This window comes from Xenopus laevis, chromosome 7S (assembly GCF_017654675.1).
Source record: "Xenopus laevis strain J_2021 chromosome 7S, Xenopus_laevis_v10.1, whole genome shotgun sequence".
Lineage (NCBI taxonomy): Eukaryota > Metazoa > Chordata > Amphibia > Anura > Pipidae > Xenopus > Xenopus laevis.
The window spans coordinates 57,469,252-57,484,965 of record NC_054384.1 but is presented as its reverse complement, the minus strand read 5'-3'; positions in this window follow the sequence as shown (position 1 = coordinate 57,484,965).

Here is a 15,714-nt window from a genome sequence, read left to right as displayed (position 1 = left end):
TCCCCCAGTCACTCTGATACATTGTCTAGTAATGTATTGGAAAGTTAACACTTTGATAAATTTGCAGATTAAAGATCATTCACCTGAGCTAAAATTCTCCTGGCATAATGTTGCAAATGTTCTTTAGCACTGAGCTCTTTTGCTAGGGAATTGTCTTCTTTAACTTTTAGTAAATAGGAGATGTTGTTGCAAATTGTAATTTTGCCAATTTTTTTGCAAAAAAACCTCAATTCACCCTTTAGTAAATGTGCCCCTATATCTGAGTCCACTCAGGTAGATGCATTTCATAAGGGGTCCAGTGTAATATGCCACCAGAACAGTGGAGACTAACAGGAATGGCAGCAGATTTTTTGGGCCCATGAGTGCAGTGAAAGTCAGTCCTCACAATTGTCTGGTTGGCCACACCCCCTCCTTTGTAGAATTTGTTGATTTGTTGTCTCCATAGAACAAAAAGTAATAATTTCCATATAAATTATAGACATTCTACCAGTACCTGAGATATTGTAGGATGAAGGCCATACAATGTATCTGATGAAGCAGTTAAACAGTTCCTAACAATAAAATGAATAGTTAAAATTGTAATTGACAAAAGCACTTAAAATCTCACATGCACAGCATATCACACATTTGTTTTGTGATCCAGCAGAATTTTTTTTAATCTAGAAATAAAATATGTATATTTAAGTAATTAATATTGGAATAAAAAAAATGAACCCAATGTTTTTAATTGTAACTCTTTTCCAAATATAAACCCTGAACATTTGTTATACATCTGCTGCAGATAAGGGAAGCAATTCATTCAAAATCTTCAACAAATCTTGGTATGACCGAACTGCCAAATAATTTCAGAAAATAAAAGCTTGACCCTTTGCTAAACCCAGAAATGTACAGATAAAGAATGTTTTGTAAACCAAAACTGATTTAAACAAAAAAAATAAATTAGAAAAAAATGAGTCCCCAGACTACAGGGTATATTAACTTGACAAGGCTCAAAATCTGACAAATACATTAATGAAAGCATTATATATACTTGTGTTCAGTATTAAGCAGGTTCACAGATTTTGTTTTAAATACATTCTGCAGTTATGGGATCCATTATCCTGAACCCCATTATCCAGAAAGAATTACAGAATGCCTATCCAGAAAGTTCAGAATTACAGAATGCCCATCTCCCATAGACTCCGTTTTATCCAAGAAATACCATTTTTTAAAAATGATTTCCTTTAACTCTGAAATAATAAAATAGTAGCTTGTACTAAAATATAATTAACCATTATTGAAAGCAAAACCAGCCTATTGGGTCTATTTAATATTTATACAATTTTCTAAGACTTAATGTATGAAGATCCAAATAATGGAAAGATCTGTTATCCAACAAACACCAGGTCCCAAGCATTCTGGATAACAGGCACCATACTGTAATGGAATAATTATTTTTATTATAATGCATTAATGCATAGTGTAACAGTCACTCACCCTGGTGGTCTAGTGGGTCAGCAGGTAAGCCCCCCACACTGCTCCTCTTCTGCTGCAGTGCCGGTTCCTTAGGGCGCGTCGCTCGCATCTCCCTTTCTTATAGGCGCATTGACGCTGGCGTGATGACGTCATGCTCAATGGCGCGAAATTCAAACACTATTTAAAGTGACTTCGGCACTGAGATCGTTGCCCGTTATTGGTTTATCCTAGTGAATTCATGGGTGCTATTTCTGAATATTCTTGTTATCTGATTCCTGTTTGACCCCTGATTGATTGACTATTCTGACTTCTCTGATCCTGACTCCTGCCTGATAACCGACTATTCTGACTTCTGTAATCCGACCCATACCCGTTTGACTCTTCTGATTGATCTCCCGGCTTTGACCCTTGCCTGTTGACCCTTCGCTAGAATTCTTCCCACACTGACACAGCCTGTTTGACTACAATCTCGTCTAAACCTTGAACTGTGACTTTCCGCCCAAAGACTTTGCTTTACAATCATGCCTCGTCCAGAACCCTCTCTTAATAAGACCTGGCGGCATCCGATTAGCCGAATGCTCCTCCCAAGGTGAAAGGCGGCTTTTAAAGGCCGGAAGCAAGAGCCGAGAACAGGGAGCTTAGCATTGGTTCTGGATTTTGGGTGCCGATTCGTGACCATAGTTGTTTTGATTTTATCCTCACTGCCTTTAATCCTCCTGTAATCTGGGGAGTGTTTTTTTTATAGATATAAAGCTTTGTGTAAAGGTGCTGCTCCTTTCCCCGTTTAGGAGAAGATAGATTTTATAAACTTTTAAAAGTTTCCTTTCAGTTGCCAATTTATTGTATTACATATTTAAAGGCTTTTGGGTATACCAAGACCTTTTGGTATTTCAATAAACTTGGATCTTTTGTACTATGACTTTGGGGGGGGGTTATTTACTAAAATCCGAAAACTTCTAACTATTTTATTAAAACCACTAAACCCAAAGATCTGGTGTGGGAATAGACTTGATAAAATCCTGAAAAATTCAGAATCGTACACTTATTTGGGATTTGATGCTCGAAAACTCAGTTTTTTTCCGGGTTATTACCCAAAACCCACAAATTAATTGGATTATTATATGAAATCCAGTGCAGATTATGATATCTTCCAATGGGTATTTTTTTATTCAGACTTTTAGCAACCTTGTGGTTTAATAAATCAAGAAAAAAAAATAGGATTTTTTTCCCCTTTCAAAATTCTGACCAGAAGAGATTGGACATTAGTAAATGTGATGTGGCTGAATGTCATGGTGTCTATGTTGTAGTTGCTGAAATGAATGTCAGAAAAAGGGGCCCAGTTACTAAGAATCAAATTTAGTTTTTTTCAAGAAATCTCGAAGAATCATGGTTTTCCTATATTGTTAAAAAGCTGTAAACATCTGAGATTTATTAAGTGTAAAAACCACGAAAATCTCTAAGGAAAAAAAGTAAAAGTAATTGAAGTGCTATAGAATTCAGTGGGAGCTGCACTGATCCTATTGGACCATTTTATATCAGTTCTGACTTTTAGAGGTTTTCTGATTTTTTTTGCTAGAAATTGTCCGAAAAACTCAAATTTTTAGAGGTTTTCAGATTTTTTCCCACATTGGTCAGCACTCTTTTTTGTTCATACCTTTTAATATTTGGATCTTTTAATAAATTGAATGACAATCGTAGTTTTAGAGTTTGTGAGTTTAGTCATGATTTTAAAAAAAAGCCCTGCTAAAACCACTAAAATCAGACCCTTACTAAATAAATGTTCAGCACAAGACACCTTGACAAATAGATTTATTCTCTGGCAGAGAGAGCTGTATTCTTTGAAAAGCTTTGTTAACATTTGCAACTTATTTAAAATGCAAGTAAATTCTAGTAATTTATGTGAGCTAGAAACTGAATTGTACACTTGTGGTAAATACTCATCAAAGAGTGGAGTTAGAGATTACCACAGTCCTCTAGAGTGAAATACAGCCTCTCTCCATTTAGTTCTATGGCATTTTAAAGGCACATTTATAAAAGGGTGAACTTTCACTTTCACCCATTGATAAATACGCTTTTAAAAATCCCATAGAGAGTCCTGGTCATTATATTGGCTCTAAATCAAATGCCTCTATCTTTCTCTCTCTAGTTTACTGATCACATTTTTCTAACTGTATCTGAACAACATGCATTCTAAAAAAGGTTAAATGCATTTTATGACTTTGCCTTCCTTAACAACAATAATGACTTAAAATGTACACATACTTAATATGTCTTAGGGCTATTCCACACGGGGAGATAGCGACGCGTTTGCGGTCGCGGCGACAAAGCGCCGCGACAGTCGCCGCGACCGGCGCAGGCGACAGTTTTGTATGGGCGCCTATGTAAAAACGCCTGTGCTAACCACACGAGGCGATGCGCTTTTCAACAGTCGCCTGAAAAAGCCTGGCGAGGCATTTTCAGGCGACTGTTGAAAAGCGCATCGCCTCGTGTGGTTAGCACAGGCGTTTTTACATAGGCGCCCATACAAAACTGTCGCCTGCGCCGGTCGCGGCGACTGTCGCGGCGCTTTGTCGCCACGACCGCAAACGCGTCGCTATCTCCCCGTGTGGACTAGCCCTTATGTAGAAAGTTTCCATTTTATTGTTTGTTCTCTTATCTAAATTTAGCATCATTCAATAAGAATTTTGGAAAGCTTTTATCTGTAGATCATCACTTTTCTTCCACCAGCTTATTAACAAGATGAAAGAAAGTAATGTGTTGTCAAAAATAGATTTCCAAGTCTGATGTTAATGCAATAGTAGCATTTTTCTTCACAAGTACTTCTAAATCAAGGAATAATAAATAGAGGTAAACAAAATAAAATCTTTCTTTTAATTACTACTTCTTGCACCCATACATAAACTTAATTCTCCACAGCAGAATAATGATTTAGGAGTGTTGTACCCAGAAATACAGAAATTGAGATAGCCCCAATGCCTTTTAACTGCCACAGATCTTGATTCTGTGGATAACCATTCTGCACCATATCCGGGTATTACAGACACCGTTGAAGCAGCACAGGACTTGTAATGAAGTAGAAATCATGCAGAACATATCTTACTTATCTATCTGGTCCTCGATTGGTGACAGGAGCCAATGACAGTGGTGCGTACATGATGCTGATGTGTTGAAGACTGTTGCTTTAATTCTTCCCCTCCAGCTCCTGCTGGTCACTTCTGACTACAATGCTTGGTAATGACAATATCGCCCGATTAGTGGGTAAGAACTGTACTGCTTTTATTTATTGCAGGTGTACCAGACTATGACTGTGTTCTTGACGTTGGCATGGGTGTCAACAGGGCCAGTACAGCAGCCAAACTTACTAGTGATAACATTATTGTGCTTTGGAAAATTTAACCCTCACAGCTTTATTAGAAATATCAGATAAGTCCAGAACAACATATATGCCAACTGCGCAGGCACATATAAAAATGCAAACATCCCGTGGCCACATGATCTAAGCTGTAGGCTAAAGGAACTGTGGCTTAACTCTTCTCTTGCACTGCACTGTTATCCCAGGTAAACCCAAGACCAACTATAACTATTCCAAGTACATGGCCAATGAGGTGGGCGGAGGGAAGAGTATGAAAAAATAGCCCTTAAACCCCCAGCAGCTAATTGGCCCAACAGTCATGTCCCAGGCCCTCCCTTAGACAGGGGATCTGGGCAGACTTGGCTATCAACATAACCAATACAGCAGCCAAACTTACTAGTGTTATCACATAAATAAAAACATGAGAATTCTTTTTCTTTGGAAAATTGAATGATGCAGCTTTATTGAACCATATAAATCCAAGACAGCCTTTATGCCAACTGTGGTTAAACCACAAGAAGGAATGAAAATTGGAACATCCAAAAATCTCCTGCCACATGGCCAAACCTTAGGCTACAGGAACTGTGGTTTAACTCCACAATATACACAAAATGCTGTGGTTGGAATTGCTGGTTTGCAATACCACCAACAGCAATGAGGCCTTTACCGGCCTACTTGCTGCCCCAGCACAACCAGAGCAAATCTGCTTGTATATCCATATTCCAGATATCTAACCCTATGATTAAGGAGCACCCCATATTTCCTAAGCAATGGGGTATTGCCCCCTCTCTAATTCCCCATATCTAACAGCTATTCCTCCCATGCTTTTCACAAGGATCTGAGGACCCATACCAATTCCTTTTAATTGAATGAATTCAGGTAAAATATGATGCCACTAATTAAATGTAAAATATGGTGGGTGTCTTCTATGGAAAAACTTACAGCAATGATCCAACATAACATGGACAACTACAATGCAATTTGAACCCCATGGGTACTTTGGTGTGAGACGAACCTGCGAGATCCTTCACACTTACCTGCTAATGCAATGTGACTGCTTTCTTACAATGTCTCAAATTGTATTTACTACCTTTTATGTGTTTTCTCTTGTACAATCTGTAGAACTGCATTATTCGTATACTTACTTGATATATGGTGTCAATGGGCAAGAGTCCTACCCTCCCCCCCTTTCCCTCTATCACTATATTTTTTCTCTCTTTCTCTTTCCTTCTTCCTTAAATATCTATCTATCTGTTACAATTATATTTTCACAATCCAGATACCAGCACTTGTCATGACCGTTGAGTAATTTTCTATCTTACAAATCTCTGCTGTCTTTTGTAACTCAACTGCCAAACCATATGATTGGATTGTTGGAAAAATAAATAAAAAGTTGAAAAAAAAAAAAATATGGTGTCACTGAAGATCTCAAATTATTCTCAGTATGTTCATATCTGCTCCTCCGAAAAGCCCACATTATCATTTATTTATCACATATTTTATTTATATAGTGCAGACAAGATACACAGTGCTTTACCTTAGTTATAACAAAAAGGGAATAAATGGGGGATAACAAACAAGGGTTTACAGAGTACAATAGGATTAGAGGGCCTTGCAATTTAGAGTTTACAAACTAAAAATTAGGGTACAATTGAGACATTAGGATTTTAGGAAACAATTTTGTGATTGTTGATACAGCAATAATTGATTAATTAAGGTACATTGAATAAGCATTAAACAGGTTGGTCTTTAAGTTTGGAAAGAAGGAGAAAGTCTGACAGCTCAAGGAAGAGTGTTCCAGAGAAAAGCAGAAGCCCGAGAGAAGTTTTGTAGATGAGAATGGGCAGAAGTGATGAGAGGAGAAACGAGAAGACGGTCAGAAGCAGATCGAAGGTTGCATGAAGGAGTGTATTTGGAGATCAGAGATGAAATATAGGGAGGGGCTTCATTGTTAAGGGCCTTGAATGTGAGTGTTAGTAATTTTAATTTGATTCTAGAGGAGATTGGGAACCAGTGAAGTAACATGCATATGGGAGCAGCTGATGTTGAGCGGTAAGATAGATGAATGAATCTAGCAGCAGCATTTAGAACAGATTGGAGTTGCGAAAGGTGACTTGTTGGAATACCTGCAAGGAGTAGGTTGCAGTAATCAAGGGGGGAGATGGTTGGTTGATTCTGAACTGAGATATGGTTGTATTCGGGCAATTTTGCACAGTTGAATAGGACAAGATTTTGCAAGTGTTTGGATGTGTGGTGAAAAAGACAGATGCAAGTCTGGGATAACTCCTAGGCAGCGTGTTTATGTGGTTGAATGAAAGGTGGTGTTATTTACTGTGAGTGATATCTGACGGACAGCAGAAGATCTTGGAGGAAATATAATGAGTTCTGTTTTTGAAAGGTACAGTTTCAGGTGGTACTTTGAGATCTAGGAAGACAGCAGAGAGACAGTCTCTAACTTGGGAAAGGACTGAAGGAGAGAGGTCAGGAGTAGACAAGTAGAGTTGGGTGTCATCAGCATAAAGGTGATACTGAAGTCCAAATGACTGAATACGTTTTCCTAGCGAAGTAGTATAGAGTGAGAACAGCAGAGGTCCTAGAACAGAACCTTGAAGAACTCAGACAGAGAGAGGGAATGTAATAGAAGTAGAGTTAGAAGGCAACTTTAAAGGAACGGTCAGATAGATAAGATGTAAACCATGAAAGAGCAGTGTCATGAATGCCAGCTGAGTATAGATTATTTAGGAGGAGAGGGTGGTCAACTGTGTCAATGGCTGCAGAGAGATCTAGAAGGATTAGTATGGAATAGTGACCTTTAGAAGCAGAAGATCATTGGTTACTTTGGTGAGTGCAGTTTCAGTTGAGTGTGTTGGGGCGGAAGCCAGATTGCAGGGGATCGAGAAGGAAGTTGTGGGTGAGATGCTGGATCAGGCGCTTGTAAACAAGCCTTTCCAGTAATTTGGATGCGAATGGAAGAAGGGAAACCGGACAATAGTTTGCAGGAGACCTGGGGTGAAGGGAAGGTTTTTTGAGGATAGGAGTGATTAGTGCTTGTTTGTATAAGGATGGAAAAGTACCAGTAGAGAGTGAAAGGTGAAATAGGTGGGTATGTGCAGGAGAGAGTGTATAAAAGATTGGATAATAGAGTTGAGAGGGTATGGGCTCAAGGGAGCAGGTTGTGGGTTTTGAGCAGGCTAGAAGTTTGCTAACTTAATCTACTGTTACAGGGGTGAAGGATGCAAAGTGTATGTGAGTGGACTGCACGTTAGTCTGAGATTGTTGCCAGACGGTATGCTCAGTCTAATGAGATCGATTTTTTCATTAAAGAAATGAGCAAGATCTTGGGCAGTTATATTAATGGGTGGAGGGGCAAAGGAGTGAGATAAATGTGACAAACAGTTGCTGCAGTTTAGAGGACAGAAGAGAAATACTGTTCTGTAGCTATTAATAGAGCTCAATTTTTGCAGGAGAGCAAGAATTTGAAGTGGATGAAGTCAGGATCAGTTTGTGACTTTCTTCACCTACTACATCTTCTAAGGTACCGAGTTACACTAGTGTGCCAGGGTTGGGGTTTAGCTGGTCGGCTGTGACGGGTGCTAGAAGGAGCAAGGGAGTCGAGAGCTTTTGAAAGAGCATTGTTGTACAGAGAAGCTGCCCTTTTTGGACAGGAAAGATTGTTAATATGAGAGATGGGTTGTGCTGATAATGTTGATAATTGTTGTGGATCAAATGCGTTAAGGTTTCTGTATGTGTGGGTGGAGGGAGATGGTTGCGATAGTGCAGATCAAAGTGTTATCTGAAAGGAGAGTAGACGAGAGAAAAGTTGGTGGATGAATAGATGCACAACTTGGTGCCCGGTACACAAAAGAATGTCTGGGGAGTCAACCTTTGGCTTGCCTTAAAAAAATAAAGGTGAGGTCTAACATAATCTTTATATTGTCCTGACTCCCACCTCCTTTTATGCTAAATCTCCAAAATGACCACAATCCTTGCTTCCTGGCTACTTAACCCACATTCCAGGTCATGTACAATATCACTAACCATTCCTGCCATACTTTGTTATAGACTGTACATGTTTGAATCATACTCTCTTATTTCTTAGTGGCTGACCCTACACAGGCACTGCTTCTAAAATAGGGAAGAATTCAAGAAAGGTTAAATTCTGTACCAAATCTGTCCCTGACCAGGAACATGGCCATTTTTTCCCATTACTACTTCACCCACCGCATCTGTGAAAAATTCCAATTCTTCATTAGGCATCTCCTGATCAAGCCTGCATGCGTTACTATTGTATTCCGATAAGAATGACTGCCGTATTTTTAAATCACCCTTTGCAGTCTTGTTTAAACGGATAAACCCACTGTTGCCAAAGATAGTCACCAGCAAAATAAAAAAATGGACACCTCCCTAAACAATCATTCAAGAAAGGCACTAAATAATTTAAAGCAGTAGCAAGATGTGGAACAGTCCATAGGTAAGCTCATATCCACCAAATATATATCTTTAAAATAACACCCCAACAAAGGTGCACCGACAGGAGCCAAAATTCAGATTATACATCAGATTTTGTAGTAAGGGTTCTCAGACCTGCCTTCCTTACCAGCACCTTTCTTTTTGAGCACCAAAAAGAAAGGTGCAACCCTGCCAGGGGCCATATTAGTGCTGCCACTGCTGCCCAGGAACCCATAGTGAAAAAACTAAACAGGTACTGTATATTAGGTATCATAATCAACAACTACAAAATCATATCAAGACAGTTCTAATACATATGTGGTGAAATCAGGTAAGGAAGGATCGTACTGAGCAGATTTATAGCCAATCAAAGAGTAATAGAGGGCACTCCAGCTAACCAAACTTTGCTTATAAACAGTTATACATTTATAAACAGGTGCAAGTATCAAGAAATCCGTCCCAATAAAGGAGCAATATGTATAGACTAGAAAAGTAAATACTAACAAACAGAGAAAAAAATTGTATACACCAAGGTGGTATTGCAATTAAGAGTCTTTTAAAGTTTATATAGGAAATATTACATAATCACATGCTATACAAACTCCCCTTTAACACCCATTAAGTCACTGGTTGTAGAAAAGGAAAACCCTTAATTGTATATTTGGCAGCACATAGTGCAGCATGCCACCTTTTTCTCCATTGTAGCAAACTGTTTTTCTAAAATGTGCTGCTTCATGTTGAACTTTGTTTTGTTTTTTTTGTCACCCTTGACAAAGCTACAGTACTTCTCAACAACTAACTGGCATTTTGAAATGTCCAGTTGTAAAGCAATAGGTAAGCTGACTTTTTGATCACCTTAAACAAGTCAACAGTAGATTGCTCATCACCTATTAAGAGCACAAAACAAACAATCTAGATGTACAGTATAAAGTTATTTCAATGACAAGTAAAAACACTGATGCATTGCAATTGGTGTAGGCATTTTTTCTTCAGTAGAGCTTTAATTTATATTCAGTTATGATTTCCTGATTATTTTTTATACATATGCATGTAAATACGGTGTCCCAGTCTTAACAGTTGTAGTTAGTGCCATTTTCTCTGTTATGCAAGGCTGGAAATTGGTTATTAAAAAGTGTTTTTTTGTCTCTTGAAATCACTAAAGCAACAACAGGAATGATGTCAGAGGAGTTATAAAACAAGAGAGCAATGCAGATGCATGAAATGACACATCTGTCTCAACAAATATACACAAAAATCTGTATCTGCATAACAATATAAATAATGAATTGCCAAATGTAAGCGGCTTAGTTAATTTCAAAGTCCTTAAAATACAACGTTGTTTTAGTTTAGTCTGTACTTTTGTCTTTTAGAAATACTGATCACTTAAAACAACATTACAGACTTTAATCATGTGTAATGGCAGAGAAGGTATTTAAGCTCTCAATTCAATTAGATATATCATTCAACCTTTCATGCTCAGTGCATATCTTTGTTAATCTTAGTTCAGTATATACAGTAATATCTTACTTGGTATGAAGTGGCAAAAGTGCTGGCAAAATATAAGGGAGGACAAACAATTCAGCAAAGTTACATAGTTACATAGTTAAATCGGGTTGCAAAAATACCAAAGTACATCAAGTTCAGCCTCTCCAAATAAAACCCTACATATACACACATACACACACACTGATACACACACATACTTATACACAGAGAGGCCCATTTATCATGTTTTTTGAAATCTAATACATTTGAATATACTCAACATTCGATTGGGAGGTTATTTAAGAAAAAAAAATTAAAACTCAAACAAATATTAACACCCTGAAAACTCAAATATAATTTGAGTTTGTCAGTTCGAATGTCAGGAAGGCTATTAACATTTTCAAATAAGACCTCTCCCATTGACTTATAAAAGAACTTGCAAGGTTTTAGCGAATAGTCAATTTCAAATTATTCCCAGGGTATAGGTTTGATAAATCTTGAAATTTTAATTTGAATTAAATTAAATTAATTTTGATAATTCACAATAATAATTTAATTTTGACCACATTGAACCTAATTTTCCAGTTTGCTGCCCAGTTTTCCAATTTAGTCAAACCACTTTGCAAAGTGGCATCACCCTGCATGGTTCTGCACAATTTAGTATCATCAGCAAAAATAGAAACAGTACTTTCAATGCCCACCTCCAGGTCATTAATAAGTTGAAAAGCAAAGGACCAAGTACAGAGCCCTGCTGTACTCCACTAATAACAGGTAAGGAGATAGCAGAGCTAAGATCTCTTAGTACCCTGGGATAAATACCATCCGTTCCAGGCCCTTTTATTTTGTATTAACATGTTCTTGTCTCTTTTGAATCTCCTAGTGCGTGAAACATGCATCATTAGTTTTATTATTAGACTTTGGACTATTAAGAAGGAAACCTTCATTAACTGGTTCCTCATTTGTGTAGACAGACGACAAATAACAGTTTAGTATCTCTGCTTTTTCTCTGTTCTCATCAACCAGCTGACCCCCTCACTGATATTAAGGGTCTCAACCCTTCCTGCTTAATTTTTTTACATATTGAAAAAAAAAAATTGGGATTCTTTTTGCTGCTTGTTGCAATATCCTTTTCCAACTCAATTTTAGCTTGTCTTTTTTTGCATGATTTATTGTCCTCCTTGTATTTGATAAATGATTTGGCTGTCCCGGCTAACTAGAAAGTCTTAAAAGCACATCTTTTCTTACCCACCTTAACGTCAATACTTCTAGTGAATCACAAAGGTTTTGTTTTGTGACGACATTCCATGCTTTTGTTCTGTGTTCCATTTTTGTTCTGTGTTTAACCCCATGAATAGTATTTTCCACTTAAAATGTTGCAGAGATGCCCTTTTACTGTCTTCTAAAATTTAGTTTTTTAGTTACTCTGCAACATGAGACCATATTATGACCACTATTTCTTAAATGCTCACCCATGCAAATGCTAGAGATAAGTTTGGTATTATTAGTTATTATAAGATCCAAAAAAGAATCATTCCTAGTAGGTTCTTGAAAGAACTGAAATAAAAAGTTGTCATTTAGCATATTTTATAAACCTGTTAGCTTTTTCTGACTTGGCAACCCCATTACTCCAAGATTCTTTTTTTATATCTCCTGTGCAATGCCATTTATTACCCTGGTCACACATTTCTTGAGTTTTAAAAGGGATGTCCACCAAAATAATCAAGATTCATTCATTCATATGGAATGAAGTTTTTTCTAAGCCACTATTCACAATATACTTCATAGCACTCATTTCCAAAGCCACACTAGAATGCTTCAGCACCAGAATTGATTCCAAGCTTTGACTAAGTTGAGAATTTGCAGGGCTTAGGCAATTTAAGTGCCTCCACCCAGGGTTAAAATCCAGGAACTAGCAAGCATTTAACAGTTTGGGAACTTCAGTGGCAGAGATTTCTGTACACGGTATAAAAGCAAGTAACCCACCAAATGTATATGCAATAAAATTTACCATATAGCAACAAAATGCATAAAAAAATACATTTTAACTTAATAGCAATGAAATAAAAACAGTGGTACAATTATAACACAAGGTATAGAACCCCAGAGATTAGAAACACAGGAAAAGAATGGTGGATCACCTCTAACTGGGAAAAATCCAAAGTCCCTGACTTCTTCTCAGGTTTTTTAGTTACAGAAGATGTAAGATATTGATGGATCTGGAATCTGGGCTGGAGAAGACTACAGATGCAAATTTTCAACTGTATTAGTTGTCAGTACAAATTTCTTTGGAGAACATCTCATATAAATAAATTTTAGCTTATTGTGCAGTATTTGATCATATTAGTTAATCCCCCTATGATAACCCACTTTGGACCCAACTGAAAAGACCAATTTATATTCTATTTTATTGGTTTGAAGATGCTATATAAGAAAGGTTCACTGTTTTAGGTACAGGGTCCTTTTTAATTACTTTTATATATTGCTTGGGCACCACTTCTAGCATCTTGCATAATTTATATCTTATGATGAAAAATGGGAAGGCAGGCTACATTTCTGCCATTGAGGCACATTGCTGAAGCTGAGCCTTGCAGTACCTGAAAGTTTGAAGTCTCTTAGGGGGGTTATTTATCAAAGTCCGAATTGATCTCAATATTTTCTGCTACAAACTCCGATCAATTCTGCTCTGGTTTTTTACGCTTATTTATTATTATATTTTCCCAAAAATTTGCTTTGTGGGGAAAAACAGATTTTCAAAACTTTTGGGGATTTTTGCATCAAATTTTCATGACTTTTTCGGAATTTTCACCCGAAAACTCAGAAAACTTTGTGTATTGCATGAAATCCAGCGTACATAAAAAAAATCATTGGTACTTCTCCCATTAACTTATATGCAACCTCGACAGGTCTAAGATGTGGATTTTCAGATTCAGACTTTTCCATCCACAGGGTTTAATAAAATCCGAAAATTTTTTGATTTTTTAAAAGTCCTATTTTAGGGTCTCTGCTAGTATCTAGTTCACAAAATTTGATACAGAAAATGTGTGTTACACTTTGTGTCCTTCTGTCCTACAGGTCTTTATATTTCTACTGTAGCTGTATATTCTGTGCTTGTATAAATTTCCTTTCATTTCCCCTACCTGTCTCTCATTGTTTTTTTAGCCAACCTGTAAACCTACTGTCATATTTTTGATAAACTACTACAAATTCCGCAATATCAATTATAGTATAAGGAGCTCATTTGCTGCAAGGGTACAGATTTGTTCAGGAGCAGCTTACTTTGTGAGGCTTATTAGCAGATATCTGCAACTGTTGGTAGTATGATTAGGTTGACTGCTGAAGGTTTGATTATAGCTTAAGATATTAGAAAAGTATTAGAGAAGTATTAATTACTTATTATTAAAAATACTAATACAGCATTTCCATTACAGGAATGAAGTAAATAGAGAAACACGCACATGCAGAGTATGAACAATATCTGCAGACAGAGAGAAGGGACACTGCTTCTGACCCATGTGGGCATCCTGGCATCTACTTTGTTGCAGTGCTTATCACATTATACAGTGTAGATATTCATTGAATGAGGTTGAAAAAATACACATTGAATCTGGATAATATTGTTATATACTTTCCTATTTTACCACATCACACTAATTTGACTTAAAAAGGCAAATACCAACTTAAAGCACTGCGTATCTTGACAGCGCTATAGAAAAAAATGATGATGATGATGATGATAACTAGTGAGGTAGAGCATGGCTACACTGGACCCTCTTACAGCAGGATGGGCTTTCGCTGAGTGGAAAGAGCATATGAGGGTGTTGTTGATCTACACCTCTATACTGCCAAAAATTTGAAATAATAGAAAAAGGATGCCAGGGGTTCTTTGCAAACAAAATAGCAACAGGTTTTATTCAATATTAAACACCAGAGCGTTATAAGTACTCACAATACATGTGGTAGTTCAGAATAATGCCAGTTACAATCACATGTGTAGCAGATAAAGATGAAATGGCAACACTAAATGAATATCAGTGGAAGTTAAAGTATACATATTACTTTCTCTTCCCGACACATAAAACTTTCAGTAATTGGCTGCCTCAGGACATACCTAACAGAAGTTAATAACTGCACAGTACATTCCCCTCTCTACCCTAGAAGCATATGGATTTACTTATAGCTAAATCCTTGTTTATATGTATATTTGCAGATCTTTCCTCAATTCAGAGGAGCTTAGCATTAGTCATACTTTTTGGGATCCTGTGGGAAGATGAATAAAAACGTATACTAATGATAAATCATCCATGACATGACATGGCAATCGCTTACTATGTCAATAGTTCATCAAGGCATATGCAACCACTGCTTCTTAATTAACACTTACTTTATAATTGTTATAATTGTTATAATTGTTTTCTGATAACAGAAAAAACAGAAACATAAAACCAGTAATTTTAGAAAATTATTGTCGCCTCCTTAAGGCAAAATGGTAAGGGCACTAGCACATCAGAATACCTGAACTCCCCCTCTATTAGCCAAAAAGAGAGTTGCCTGGAAGGGCAATCTGAAATATGTGCTTGTGAGTTCTCACAGTCACAAGCTATGAATCTAGAGCACACAACAAACTGTGGTAATCATAAAAATTCTATATATAAGCATTCCTTAATAATTCCTTAATAATCAAGCATTTAAACATATAATATTGTCACCCCTTATGTGTTACTTACTTAAATACTTGTCACAACTTGTCCTTTATATGACACATATATATGACACATAGATTCACATATATTCATTTATTCTTCTTACTAAAATTTAGGTCTCTTGTATAACTTGTTTTATGAAGAAGGATACAAAATAAAGTATAATTTAGTTCAATATAACAATAGCTATCAAGGTTTCATAGTATAAAGTATACATTATTAGCAAATGTTGTGAATAAATTAACTGTTATCTTACACTGGAAATTACCTCAT